Source organism: Sceloporus undulatus, chromosome 3 (assembly GCF_019175285.1).
Source record: "Sceloporus undulatus isolate JIND9_A2432 ecotype Alabama chromosome 3, SceUnd_v1.1, whole genome shotgun sequence".
Taxonomy (NCBI): Eukaryota; Metazoa; Chordata; class Lepidosauria; order Squamata; family Phrynosomatidae; genus Sceloporus; species Sceloporus undulatus.
In genome coordinates, this window is record NC_056524.1 from 193,531,085 (window position 1) to 193,546,425 (window position 15,341).

The following is a 15,341-nucleotide window of genomic DNA, read 5'->3' on the forward strand; positions in this document are numbered from 1 at the left end:
TCATAAGTGAAGTTGTCATAATCAAACGAGGCAATGGTTAGTAAATTTCCTTGTGCATTAATACAAGACTTGCTTTACATAACGTATTCTCATCATATTCTTTGTGCTCTATTATTTGACATGGCAATTGCACTAGTGGTTCTAGCCTCATGTCCCAAGATACTGTTGGACTGCAGTACCCATCTGAATCAATGTTGAGAACAGGGCTTGTTCAAGAACTTATGAGGACAGGGAACTGATGTACCTACAGTCAGGTGATGTACTACCACATCATCTGTCAATAGACATGTCAGAGGGTAGAGGAGGGTGATCAATCGGGTTGGGATCCCACCCAGAAAGCCGACACTCTTGAGGACCCTGGAGAATACCTAGAAGAGGAAGGAGGGACAGCAGAAGGGGCAACAGCTGGAAAGAGAGAGGAGGGGGTGGAGTCGAGGGAGGGAAAAGGAGAGCCGCAGAGGGAGGAGGGGCAGAAGGAGGTGGAGGAGACGGGATACGAGGCGGACGTAGAGAACCGGATGAGAGAGGCGCTGGCGGGGGAGATAAACCGAAGGCACTTCAGAGGCCAGAGATCTCTCCCGGGGAGAAGCCAGGAGGAGCCTAGCGCGGGGCGAGGTTGGTGGCCGCACCATCCCACCGGTTTAGACCCAGAGCCTTATATTGCCCGTCCGGTTCTCCAGCCTGGACCCCGCCTGCTGTGGGACATCCGCGGAAGAAGTGCTGCCACGGCTCGGGAAGCCGCTGGGAGGGCCCGTCGCGAGGCTATCTACTCCGGTGAGAGTGTAGACTTGGGCGAACTGTAAGTCCCTACGGGGTGAAGTATCCCAGAGCTTTATTCCCCAAAGACTTTGAGTTTATCTTGTTTAGGGAAGGGCAGTGAAGGAACTCGCTCTTTTCCTATTGCCTGAAGGCGTGTTCGACTTGTGTTTATTAAAGTTGTTACAAGCATCCATCCAACTTGTGGACCGTTATTCATGGAACCCATGGGACCCCCACCACCTCCCCCAGAGGGGGTTAGGGGCCCGGCGACAAGACATTAAAGTCCAATATGTTAATAGGCATGAAAAGCCAACCTTGTACATTATGATGTCTGAATGCCACTCTGCCATCATGGAGTGTTTCACAGAAAATTCCTACAATGGATGTGAAGGCATACATCATATGGCCACAATGTGGGGAAACAGTCACATGATGATTGTTTCCAACACCATCTGTGCAGTGTATTGGTTGTGCATGTTCCCAGTTTGTAAACTTTTCTTATTCTGAAGAGCATCCTACATTTGGACTCCCTCCACCCATTTTATGGGAGTGAGGACTGGGGTTTCAAAGTCTCGTTCATCAATTTCTCTCAATGTGTGAAGATCAGGTAGGTCAAAGGCTACCTTTTTCTGCAACCAGGAGGGTGCTCCCAATAGAAGAGAAGAATCCTATGAAGTGGGTTGCTATAGCAACTTCCAGACCAGATTATAACCCCTAGTGCCACCCAGAATGGCCATCACAGACATTGGCAGCCCTTTATATGGCTACGGTAAGGGTCTTTGTTGATCTGTCATATATCCTTGGCCTTTCTTATGACAAAGTCTATCCTTTAAAAAGCAGTATAATTGAAGCCCTGGATAAAAGCCAAATCGATAGACATAAAAGTCCAACCTTGTACTTGCTGATGTCAGTAAGAGGAAATTGAAGAGAGCAACTTTGGTCCATGATCTTTCCGGTTCAGATGCCTGCTATTAATTTGGACAGCCATTATTTGATTCTAAAGAAAGGCAACAGGAGCAAGTTAAACAGACAAAGATATATTAACTTATCCTTAAACTGGGAGACACACCAGAAACTGATAACCTAAATTAGATTGAGGCTGCTCTATCTCTAAGTGGGATCTTTCTTTCAGAACAAGGAAGTGAATTTATGAAAAAGAAATGAATTAAGAAAGGATATAGTCCAAACATTCATTCAAACCAACAATCAGAATTTTTATCAATATTGGTTTTTTTCTTTAGCGATCTCTTCCCCCTCGGTTTCATAACCATGTTATTGAAGCAAAGCTAAAACTATACAACTATAAAAAGTATTTCACTTGAAGTACTGTACTAAAATATCTAACTAATTAGCGAAACGACCTTTGCATCATTTTCATCTAGCATCTTCTTACATAAATATTTCATGAATTACATGTAATCATTAGTAACATCAACTTGAGTGAATTAATTACTGCCAATTTCTATTAATAAAATGCATCTTGTAATAAATAATGTTGGTTTATTATGGAGTATTAGTCTCAGGGACATTCACATATGTCAGTTGCCTTCTACTTGAGGCTAGGAGAAAAGTAATCAAATAAGTGTAATTATTGTACTAAATATATCACCGTTTGTTTAAAATGTCAATGAGCCTGGATAAAGGCATTTATAATACTCCAGGCTGCATATTCCAATGCATACAAGTATAAGTGCACAACGACAAAAAAAAAAGAGGAAATTAAATATCAGACTACAAAGACTGATGTCTTTGTTGTATCAGGCATGTCAGGAAACAGACTGAGGACGGCATATGATTCAGTGCAATGAACCACATTGACAGACAGAACTTCAGTAGAAGTTGGAGTTCATTTCCAAACCCTGGAATCAAACTAGTGGTCTCAGGATCTGAGTCCAACCCAAGGGTGGGCACAGAAGTAGCAGAGCAGGAAAGGTACTTTCAAAATAAGTTATCATTCCAGTGACCCAAAGCAGTTACCATTGTAGTTACATTTCTAAAAAGCAACACTTGACCATTTCTTTAGAAGTACTTAAAATAGATACAGTTGGCCCACCTTATCCACAGATTTTTTTATCCACGGATTCAAGCACCCATAGCTTGAAAATATATTTTAAAAATATGAATTCCAAATAGCAAACCTTGATTTTCTACTTTATATAAGGGACACCATTTTGCTATGCCATTGTATATAATGGGACTTGGACATCCACAGATTTTTGTTATCCACAGGGGGTCCTGGAACCAAACCCCAGTGGATACCAAGGACCCACTGTGTTTTGAAAAAGAAAATCATTAAAATTCAAATTGCAGCTACAAATGCATAACATAGACTTACACATTCATGGCTGGCTTGTATTTATGATCTCTACCTCTTCAACAGAATAAGGAACTTGTGTGTGTGCATGTGTGTGTGCGTGTGTTGTGTGCCTTAAGGTCATTTCCAACTAATGACAAACCTTAGGTGAACCTATCATGGGGTTTTCTTGGTAAGATTTCTTCAGAGGAGGTTTGCTATTGCCTTCCCTTGAGGCTGAGAGCATGTGACTTGCCCAGGGTAAACCAGTGGATTTCATGGCTGAGCCACAGTCCAACACTCAAACCATTATGCCATGCTGGGAATTCATAGCAATCATGAAAGTCACCCAGTCCAGATTTACTTAGTAGCATGAGCCAAAGCATGAACCATATGACAATCCTCCTCCGTTATTTAATTATCTCTATAAATATAAGAGTTACTAAAAGTTACCGCTACGCTTCAAAAAGAGCTATTCCTCATTAAGGAATACATAATGAATTAACATAACAAAAAAATAATAACATTAGCCATGTACCAGTTATAGTACATGGCTATATATAGTCAAACATCTCATTTAAATGTAAGGATTTTTTAAAGAAAAAAAAGTAATAAAATAAAATTAGACAGTATAACAAAGATTAAAAGAAAGTGCTGCTTAACTTTATAAAGATAATTAGCTGACATGACAAAAGGAAAAACAGTTAATAAGAAAATTTGGATTGGTCATCATCCAAAAAAACTAAACCCATGTTGCTACCGCAGAGCCACCAAAGACTGGAGATTGGCAGAAAAACATCTATTTTATTATAAATAATAGCCCTCCAGTCCCAGAAGGACATCAGTAGATGAATAAAGAAGGGGGTGAGGCTGGGAGAATATAGAATCTCAACCCTTTTTCCAAAATAGTGCTAATGCTTCTCTGAAACTTAATTTTATAATTTACTGGCAGTCAAGATGGCAGGAAATAAAATAATTTGCTATATTCTGCACAACAAACCCCACTTTCCTGGGAAGGCTAATTATCCCTTTGAAAAAAAAGACGACATCTCATATTAAGCTAAAGTCTCATCAAGAAGAGAAAGAGTGCCTCATTACATGTAATTACCAGGGAATTAGAAACATCATTTAACTAAATGAGCGAATAATGCTCAGGATATTGAAGAAACTTGCCTGCACTTCTGCAGAGCACTCTAAGTCCCATTACAAAAATTGCACCTCTTTAATGGAATAATTTTAGGCCTTGTCTGCCTTGCTTTAAAAATAAAGAGCCTCGGAGAGGCAGAAAGAGGCTGAAACTACCATAAACAACTGTTGAAAAGAGCTGCTGAGTAGGAGCAGTCTCTACTGGATACCATGATTTAAAATGACTCATAATCTAACCTAATCATGAAAATTAAACCTTAGGACTTGGGAAGGGGGTGGAAGAGTATTACCATTTTTAAAATATATATAATGTACTTACCTGAAACTACAATGTGTTTGTGATTCTATATTGCAAATGATGAGGAAAAGATTTTGAGGTTAAAAGTAAGTCTTTTTGCATCTGCTTAAAAGGAAGCTGCTGTATGCGAAGTGTCTGGAAAAGATCATTGCATGCTGGAAAAATTATTGCTACTATCTTACATAGTGAATTTATCAGGGATTTTAACTCTCCCTGTTGCTTATAGACAGCTGTGTAAGGTTGCCAGATCACCTGTATCCTATTCTTTAAAATTTCAGAACCATGCCATGAGATGAAGGTGTGGTTCCTTGTGATGTGAGAGGAGATGGGCCAGGATTGCTTCTGGGTCAGTTAATTTTGGAAACGAATATGAGAACAATCTGGAACCTCTTTAATTCTAGTCCAAGAATTTAGGTGAAGCCCAGCTGACAAGATAAAATGGCAAGTCACAGCTGTGGAGAAAAAGAACAGCAAGGCATATGTGTATATGTGCAGGGGGGATCCAGGCAAGACTCAAAATTGTCACTATTCACTAGGATTTGCAACCCTCATGATATTGTTTATGCTATCCATGGTATGTGAGGGGTTTTCTGATCTCCTGTTTTGCTGGTGGTAGTGGGACTTGTGGAAAGCTCACTGCCACCAAGTAGCCAAGGTTCACACACATACAATCGCTGCCAGGAGTTGTACAACAAGCATGCTCACAATTTACAAGATTGGCATTATATTCCCTGCTCAACCCCATTCAGCCATACGCACTCTCTCTCAGGTCCCTTCCACTTGTTCCTATCATTTTTCTCTGCACTAGTGTAGCATAAACACAACATAGGAGTTCAACAGATGGGGAGAAAGGGGCGGCTTTTGGTATATATGGAAGACACCACTCCTTTCTGCCCTGGACATAGGCCTTAACAATCAAACGGTGCAGCCTCTGTGAGGCATAAAAAGAACCGACTTCTAGCAGGTTCTTTCTGGGATGCACCTGGGGCGCCATTAGAGCCATTGCATGCACCGATGATATACATGCAGCACAGTGCCCTTTGGATGCTGCACCACACATTCATCATCATGGCACCCCCTGTGTGGATGGGAGTGAGCCATGATGGTGCCCAGACAGCACAGTAGGGCTCAGGAGCATGCAGATGCTCCGCTCTCCCCAGCCCTAAAATCGGCCCCAGGCCAGCGCATAGCACCAGTCTGTACCGGGCCATACACACAAAGACCTTCATTGACACCCAGCTCAGAGTGAGTAGGGACACCCATTAAATTCAACAGTGAGGTTGCTCATTCTTGGAGATTTTCTCCCCCAAGTTAAATCTGCTTGTTTGGACGATTCCGTTGATCATGAGTTGGGAGCCCAGGTACCTAGAAGATGAGAGAGACTGCCAAACAGATATAAAGTAGCTGACAAAGGGCAAACAAACCTCAGTCCCTCTGTCTAAAGACCAAGGGATGGGAGCCATACCTTTTTCAACAAGGCCTTTGAAGTTGCCCATCAACTGCTATTACCCAGACAGGATACTAAGTAGTCATAGCCTTCCCCCTGATGTTGAGATATACTGTATTTCTCTCCATCATAGCAGATAAATTGCACATATACAGTGGGCCCTTGGTATTGGATGAGGTTTGGTTCCAGCAACACCTCCCCACTTCCCATATATACCAAAAGCCATGGATGTTCAACTCCCATTATAGACAATGGCATAGTAAAATGGTGATGTAATGCCCAGGAAGACATCTACTTTGATAAGCAAGGTACAGGATACCTGCAGGATAATTTATTTTATTTTATTTGCAACAGCCCCCCTGTCCATTTCCCTCCATTCATTGTAAACTGGATTGATGGTTCTGAGGCATCGTTGATATTTTCAGGGCTACCCTCTCTTGCCAGCAGGCTTCTTTCTGAGCACTGATACAAACATTTGTCCAAAATCATCCACTCTTTTAAATTCTTTGCCTTCACAAAAGACACCCATTTGAGAAACACACCAGTGAGCTTACTGTCCAACTCCACATATGGTTTGCCATATCATAACTCAAAATTTCTAAATAGATTTTGAAAATAATCCGGCACTAGTCTGACCCTTTTATTGAGAGATTCTGTCTATTTTTCATGTGTCTTGGGTTTCCCAAGAAAAAATAGTGTACATTTTTGCCAGTCGTTTTAATTAAACTAGGGAAGAATTTCATATAAACCTGTATCGGTTTTTCCCACAATTATGATACTTTTCAAAAGAAACACCAGAGGATCTTCTGCCATCATATGAGAAATGAATTGTCTGGACTAATACTGAGTTTTCACTTTCCATCTTTTCCTTGTAGCTTTTCTGCCAAATGTCTTCAGATTTAAAGATCTCCATTTGCAAAGTTTAAACTTTCCACTTCCATTTCAAATTGCTTTTTTGCCCACTTTCATCTTGGACCTTAATTTTTCTCTCCCATTCTTGTCTCCCTTCTCCTTACTTGTCCAGCTTTTCTTTCTTCATTTGTCACCTTTAATTTTTCTTGTTTTCTTCAAATTCAGCTTGTAACCTAGTTTCCTTTGTTGCTGTTATATTGTTCAAGTTCTTCCTGAATTATGGCAACCATAAGAGTGCAATCTGCCCAATGTCACCCCGTGGATGCCATGGTCAAGCTGGAAATCAAATCCTGATCTCCAGAGTCACAGTCCAACACTCAAACTACTATGCTGACTCTCCTAGTTTCCTTTACCTTATGTTGTCTTTCTTGCTCATGGACTCTTTATTCTATTCTGTTGTCTCAGGATTTGTAAACATTCAGGCTCTGTCGTTTTTAACTGCAGATACTTTCACTTGCACCTATTATAATTAAACTCTTTAGATTTCAAACTATGGCTGCTGCTACACTCAGAATTAATGCAGTGTGATGCTGATTTAACTCTCATGGCTCCATCCTATGAAATCCTGGGATCTGTAGTTTGTTGTGGCCCTAGAGCTCTCTCACTGGTGCTTTGATGCTATGTTCCTGCATGGCAGGGAGCTGGACTTGAGGGCCCTTGAGGTCTCTTCCAACTCTATGAGTCTATGGTTAAATATCTCACAAAACTACAAATCCCAGAAATGTATAGCATTGAGCCATGGCAGTTAAGTGATGTCAAACTGCATTAAATCTGCAGTGTAGATGCAGGCTATGTTTAGTTCAGCAAAAATTGATTTTTTGCAATGGCACTGGACACCATTACATCTTTTGGGGGGGGGGGTGTTGTAAGTTCAGCTAAATGTTGCAACTGTTCAGCTAAATCAGATCGTTTTCCTTGTGCTACATGACATGTCAATGTTCAATGGTCACACCTACCTGGTTGAAAATATTTATTGTTGTGTGCCTTCAGTTGCCTCCTACTTATGGTGCTCCTGTGGCAAACCTATAACAAGGTTTTCTTGGCAAGATTTATCCAGGTGGGGGGGTCCCATTGCCTTCCCTTGAGGCTGGGAGTATAACTTGCCCAATATCAGTCAGTGTGTTTTCATGGCCAAGCAGCAATTTGTATCCTGGTCTCCAGGAATCTCAGTCCAACATTCAAACCACTATATTACACACTATCCTACACAATGCTGGGTCTGTTGGACGTGTTAATTTTCTATCAGATTTTTTTTAAAAAATCCAATGTTTAAAATAAAATAAGGCAAGGCAAGATATTAAAATATTTTTAATAAATATAGCTGTTAAAGGTGTGGAGAGATTAGAGCTTCTATTCTCTTGGTAGTCCTAACTAGAATCGACTCAATGAATCAATAGCATTCAGTGGGTCTATTGTGATCGGGTCCTGCAAATGGATTTAGGCCCAAACAATTCTTGCTACAACAAGCCAAGCCAATGTATGGTATTACTGATTTTCTGACAAAGTTGTATTTGCATACTCCCATTGCTGAACTGGCCTAGGAACCATATTTGTGCATGGAAGTCTGTCTGCTCAATCTGGAGTAGAAAATTTATGGCAACATGATGTTAACATGATAAAAAATGCGGACATGATAAAAACATGATAAAAAAAGCTTTATCTGCAATAAGAGATCTCTGTAAGATGAAGCAAGATACATTTAAAGGCTCACAGAAAAATTAAATTACATTAATCCATGGAGGACATATGTTAACATGGTGAATTTTCTGAAATTTCCAAGAAATCATGCCTACTTCATGAAATCTTAAACCCAGTGGTAAAAATCTTTTTAAAGATATATATCTTTTTAAAAGTCTCACTTAGTTCTAGCCCCATTACCTGCTTAATTAAGTTTTGGGTGTTTAAAATTGCTAATCACATCTTTTGGGAGATTGTACATTTTAATCACAATTATACGATGAATATTTTATGATATATATCTTTTGCGTATAATTAGGAATAAAATTTTAATCCCAAAAAGATGTTTAATAATTTATACTTCGTTGGGGTTGATTAAGGACATTAGGGGGCTAGGGGAAATGATTTAATTATGGCCAACTCAGAAACTTCAAGCACACACTTGTTTCTTAAACTCAGAAGTCTAGTTTTAGAAACTTACACTTTTGAATTTGAGAAAACCATACTTTTTGAGAAGATGTTTATATTCATTTAAGGCTTTTAGTCTACACATTTTACACTGTGAGATGTAATAACACCAGCCTTTTTCTAGAGCATGAACTGGAGGGCCACAGTTGCCAACTCCTATCTTACTTTCCAGCTCATGATTTTGTCAACAGTCATGAGGGTCACCACAAAGACTAAGGAAATCTAGTCATCCGATATTGGTAATTATAACTCCTTGTAGCTCCAAACAGTATTGAGGGTCCTATGGTTTTTAATCAAAATTCTGCATAGCCAGTTTCATGAATGATAGTCTGTTTGTTGCATATAGATACTTCTCATATACTCAAATATCTTAGTCTACGTTTTATTAAGCATCTAGAAAACTGTCTTATACTGAATCAGACCATTACTCCATCTAAGCCAGTCCATCAACGCTGACTCGCAGTGGCTGTCTGGAGCTTCAGACAGGATTTTCTTCTTGTCCAACCGTGTATTCCCTGGTGATCTCCTAACCAACTGCTAACAAGGACCAACCCTACCTAGCTTGGGAAATCAGGCAAAATCAGATGTGTTCAAGAGTGTGTGAATCAGCTCAAATGTTGGGATGGGGGATGACAGTCAGATTCATCAAGGGTGAAACAACCAGATTTCCTGGTAAACCAATTAGAAATATAGAACTATCATGTACTGTATGTCATGGCCAGCCAAGAGGAGGAGGAGGAGGAGGACTTGGCTCCTCAGGCGCAGGCGCAACCTGAGGCTATGCCAGGCCCCAGTTCTGCTCTCCCAGCCCCAGTGGTTGAGGCTCAGCAGCCCAGCCTTGCTCCACTGGAAAGGCCAGACTTGAGAGACGTAGAGCAGCAGAGCCTGGAGATTCCTCCCTTTAGCCAGCAAAGAGCAGAAAGGGCGTGCCTCCGTCGTTCCAAGAGGCTTGCAGAGAAGCATTCATTAGCCAAGCAGCACCTAGGTCAAGGGAGCGAGATATAAACCACCTGGCATACGCTGAGTGTTTGTCAGTGATTATCGTCCTTCCATTAGTGAACACTGCTGGCTTCTCTGGATCTTGTCCCTGGAAACTTTACCTTATGCTGAATCAGACTATTAGTCTATCCTGGACTAATCCACCTGTTAATCAGTTGATTGCAACCATCCAATGAAGACATACCCAGTATTGAAAGAGCTTCACTGGCTTCCAGCCTATTTATAAACATTCAAAATGCTGGTGTTTACATGTAAAGAAGTCAGGGACTGGGAAGAACTGAGCACCACAATTCAACAAGGACATTGAGAAACTGGAGTGTGTCCAAAGGAGGGCAACTAAAATGGTGAAGGTTCTGGAAACCATACCCTATGAGGAACAACTTAGGGAGCTGGGGATGTTTAGCCTGTAGAAGAGAAGGTTAAGAGGTGATATGATAATCCTGTTTAAATATTTGAGAGGATGCCATATTGAGGAGGGAGCAAGCTTGTTTTCTGCTGCTCTAGAAACTAGGACCCAGAACAATTGATGCAAGTTGCAGGAAAAGCGATTCCACTTCAACATTAGGAGGAACTTCCTGACAGTAAGGTTCGACAGTGGAACAAACTCCCTCCTCAGAGTGTAATGGAGTTTCCTTCCTTGGAGGACTTTAAGCAGAGGCTGGCCATCTGTCGGGGATGCTTTGAGTGAGAGTTCCTGCATGGCAAGGGGTTGGACTGGATGGCCCTTGCGGTCTCTTCCAACTCTACGATTCTATGATTCTAACTGGTTCCATATCAATCTGTGTACTGAAATCACTTACAGGAGTTCTGCTCTGGTGCCACAATCATCCAGTTAGGCAACTGGTGAATATGGAGAGTGTCCTTCATAGCAGCATCCCATTTGTAGAATTCCCTTCTCTGATAAGCCCAACTAGCGCCAATCCATCAAGCACCCAATCACGGTATTATTTTTAAAAATTCCCACATTTTTCATTGTGTTGTAATGCTGTTTTTGATATGTTGCGTGTTACATTTTACTTTTCTAGCTGTTTTTGTTTTGTACATTTTGTTGTTGTAATCTGCATTTTGCTTTTAAATAAATTAAATGAACTGCACCAATCACAACTGAAGCTTTACATGGTACCACCTCCTGTACCACTTTCCTTTGCTAAAATTGTTGGGATATAGTCACAAGGAAAATGTACAATGTGGGTTTTAATAGCAACCAGACAGTAAAGGGTTACTGTGAACCATAATGATTAGGCATTGAAACAGGAAGTGATATCAAAAAGATAGTCAACAAGTGCTGTGAAGTACTGTAGAATGCTGCCAGTCTGAAAAGTCACTCAGGAGGGTGGCTGGGTTCTTTGTGGCACCAGAGGGAGTGGCAAGGCCTAGTAGGCCTCACGGAGCATTTTATCTCAGAGTGGGTTGTTGCTAGTGTGGATGGTGGCGATGTATATATTCTTGTACACAGTGGAACTTCTTCTAAGAATAAAAGCCCCATCTGAGAGAAGTTCACAGTGTCTCTTTGCTCACTGAGAAAGGGAGAGGTGTTTCTCCAGCTCTCAAGCTGCTGACTAGTCATGAAGGTGGAAAATCTGGTGCCAAACATTGACTGTGTTGCCTCACGCGCTGCACAACATCAAAAGCGTTTTAACAAAAATAAACACTGCAGAATCCCCAGCATCCATTTAGGTCATGGGTAAACTGTTAGTTTTCCCCTTCGTGAAATGATGCCTTTAAAGAGAAAAACATTAGCTTCTCTGAGGTACGACAGCTATTGACAATATTCTCACAATTCATATCAGACACAGCATGTTGCAGACTTTAATTCATCTTACACCAAATTATTTTTGCTTTTTTATAGATGTGTTTTACATCGCTTTTAAGCTGTGCTTCAGGTTTATCATTTAATTGTCTTTGTGTGTTTTGTTTTTATTTGAATCCTTATTTTCCTCTTGTTGAGCGCTGGACCCTGGACACCAGGGTTCAGTTCCCCAGTCTGCTATGGAAACCTGCCGCATAACACACACTCAGCCTCAAAGAAAAACCCATGATAGGTCCACCTTGGGGTTGCTGTAAGTCAGCAATGATGTGAAGACAAACAACAATAACAAACAGCAACAATGATGTGAAGACAAACAACAAATAAATTGAGAATGGTTAATGTCATTTGACGGGAAGAATGTAATACAAAAACACTGTCATTGGGCTAAAGATTTGGTAATACCAGTAAGAGACTCCAGAAAATCTAAATAATCTAAATGATTTTTTTAAAGTCTGATTTAAAACAAAAAGTCTTAAGTATTCACACATTCTCTCTCTCTCTCACACATACACACACACACTCTCCTTTTGTCTGCTGGGCAAGCTATAACAGGGCAATTTTCTAAAGCTTCACAAAGTGCAACATGCAGCTCTGTCATTTAGCCAGAAACACTGCAGTCAAGATTCCCTTCTTAATCATGTTTTTCCTGATGTCTCTGGTGTGTTGAAAACTACCTCACCCCCATCCTTTATAATATCAAATAGAAACTTCAGAAATAGGGGGGAAAGCACAGCAGCTTTCATTTTTTAAAATATGTAAGAAAATGGATACTGTTATAATTCATTTATTATTCTTTTTCTGATCTGTAGAGCCTCCCCTCATTTTCACCATAGCCAACAGCAAAGGGTCTTGTAGGGAGGAAGCATGGCCAGTTAAGAATGCATGCTTTATAAGCAGTCTTGGTTTTCACCCAAAAAACTAAGATGTTGCCCTGAAAGGCATTTAGAGATCATTTCATAAATTAAAAATGCTCCACTAATTTTAAACCTTTGTTTTATAATCCGAAAAATCATTATGCCATTACTTTCTTCTTTTTCTATATTGTGCCATGTTTTAGCTTTTAACAATAAACTTCATTCATTCATTCTTTTTCTAAGATTAAAAATTAGTGGAAAATGGATTTCAGTGCTATACAGGCATCACATATATTTCTGCGAATGAGTCAGAGCACTTGTACAATAAAAGACTTATCTGAAAGTATCCATGGGGATATCAATACCTTCCTTCCTGCAAAAGCCTGAGTCTCTTAAAAAGAGCTGTGTATGTTTTGGGGGTATCTGCATAACAAAGAGTTTGAAACAGGCTTATATTTAAAAATAATAATAAATCCAAGGTCCTCTAAAATCCAAGCCTAATTTTGCACAATTTTCAGCTACCTAGAATTACAGAATTGGCAACTTGTCCAGAAAGCAGTCCCGGTATATTCTGAAAATGACTGTGATTATCCTGACAAAGTGATCAAGACAACATTAATATCTTGAAAAAACATTAGCATCTTATGTTAAAGTATAGCAACATGGCATTTAAGGGCACAGGTGCCATTTGGCTTTTAATACTATAGCAAGATAATCCTTTCCTGAGAGCCATCTTGTGACTTTTTACCCCTGCATGCAGCCAAGAATGATAGATGAGTCTATTAGGATGATGGCTCTGACTCCACGTTTCTGTGGAAGGCCTTCAACCATTCAGCAAGAAGCAATGACTTAAGGAGCTTTTTAGAACTCAATTACACTGATCAGGAGTCTGTATATCCTCTTTGTCCAGCCATTTCTCACACAGGGGAAAGCTTGTTGCATATGATTTCTTCTGGCTCCCAAACCTTTGCCTTTATCTATATTTCTAAAGGAGAGCTAATAAAAGGAAGATTAATTGCCTCCTTACAGAAGGAATGCCTATGTCTTTATGGCATATGTTCCTGTCTCATCACTAACACAATTGTTATGCTGCCCAACTGTTTATCATTCTGTGCTATGCCAGAATGTCTTACTTACCTATGCAGGTCCTGTTTAATATCACCAATATCCTCCCAACTACAGTCTGTAAATTGTAACCATATGAATGCAAGGTAGGAGAAAACCTTAGCTACTGAAATCTTTCTTAATTTCTCTAGCAATAGTATTTCTATGTATTAGGATTTAATATATAGAGATCAATAGCCATTCCACATTATTTTTTTAGAATTATTTCCAATATCCCTGCCATTTGGACTTCATAAGTGTCTGCTTTATTACTTAAATTTCCTTAAATGTCTTGCATTTATAAGTAAGACTTTGATGTCATCTTTCTTTCACAACTATTTCACTTTCCCTTCCCCAGCTACTCCTATTTTGCCATCCCTTCATGCATCTACTGCTGGATGATATAAAAGATTTAAGCAAGCCATATATTAGTATATTGTAATAGCTAACCATACTAATTCTATACCTTACATAGAGTACATTGAGAGATGGGCACAGTTTCATGATCCTTTTCTAAAGCTGTGAATTATGACTATAGTGAATTGCTGCAGAAATAGGCTGCATTAATTTTTATATTAGTCATGAGAGAATCAAATGGGGAAAATTTCTATTCCAAAAATACTTTTACCATCAAGGTTTTATTGTTCTAGGCACAAGACAGCAGCACCCTTTCCTTTCATTAATTGGATGTATAATCAGGCATAGCTAGGGTAGGAACAAAATTGAGATTTGGCCCAATAAAGTATTACCAAGCACCGATATCAGGACAATTTATATGAGAGTAATAGACATTTCACTCATTCTTTTTAAACAAACAAACAAACAAGATCTTCCAGTAGAGCCACATAACCACACATAAAAAATACTATAGGCATAAACACCACTATGGGCAATTGCTCATCAGGGTGTTTGGGACATCACCAGAAGGATAGCTAAACAAAGGCCGAATCAGCCCTGAGAAAAGAAGTACCTTTCAATTTACAAAGGCATGACATGGGCATCACACTGACCACATGAGCTATCACCTCACAATGGCAACTTATACTTGAGCCCACTATTTATGATTATATATTAAGGCCTCTCAAGTGCAGATTCCTGAAAATCTGGTTATTAACCTAGCTCCTATTCAAAGGGGCAAGTACACAAAGAGAACAAGCAGTAACAAAGATTCATGGTGTCTTTTCAAGATGATTTACAGAAGTCTTAAATGATGGTTTCCATAGAAATACAAATTCCATGTTTTTGGACTATTTATAGTATATAGTATTTGCATCTAGAGAATATTATATACCATCAACACAACAAAAGCATCCAAAGAACCTTAGTGAGTACCAGCTCTTAGAGTCTTAACATGTGAACAATATCATGTGACATCTTAAAGCCACAGGTATGGTGGAACACGTTTCAGTAGTCATGGTTTTTTCCTAATCTCATTACATGACTAAAAACGCGGCATAGATTATGCACAGAAAGGAAATGTGTAAACAGGTTTGATTTAATGTTAATCCTATTATATACATCATTTTATCCGGATGTGGGGCCCTTGTAGCAAATTCATTTCTTGCCTGAATGGA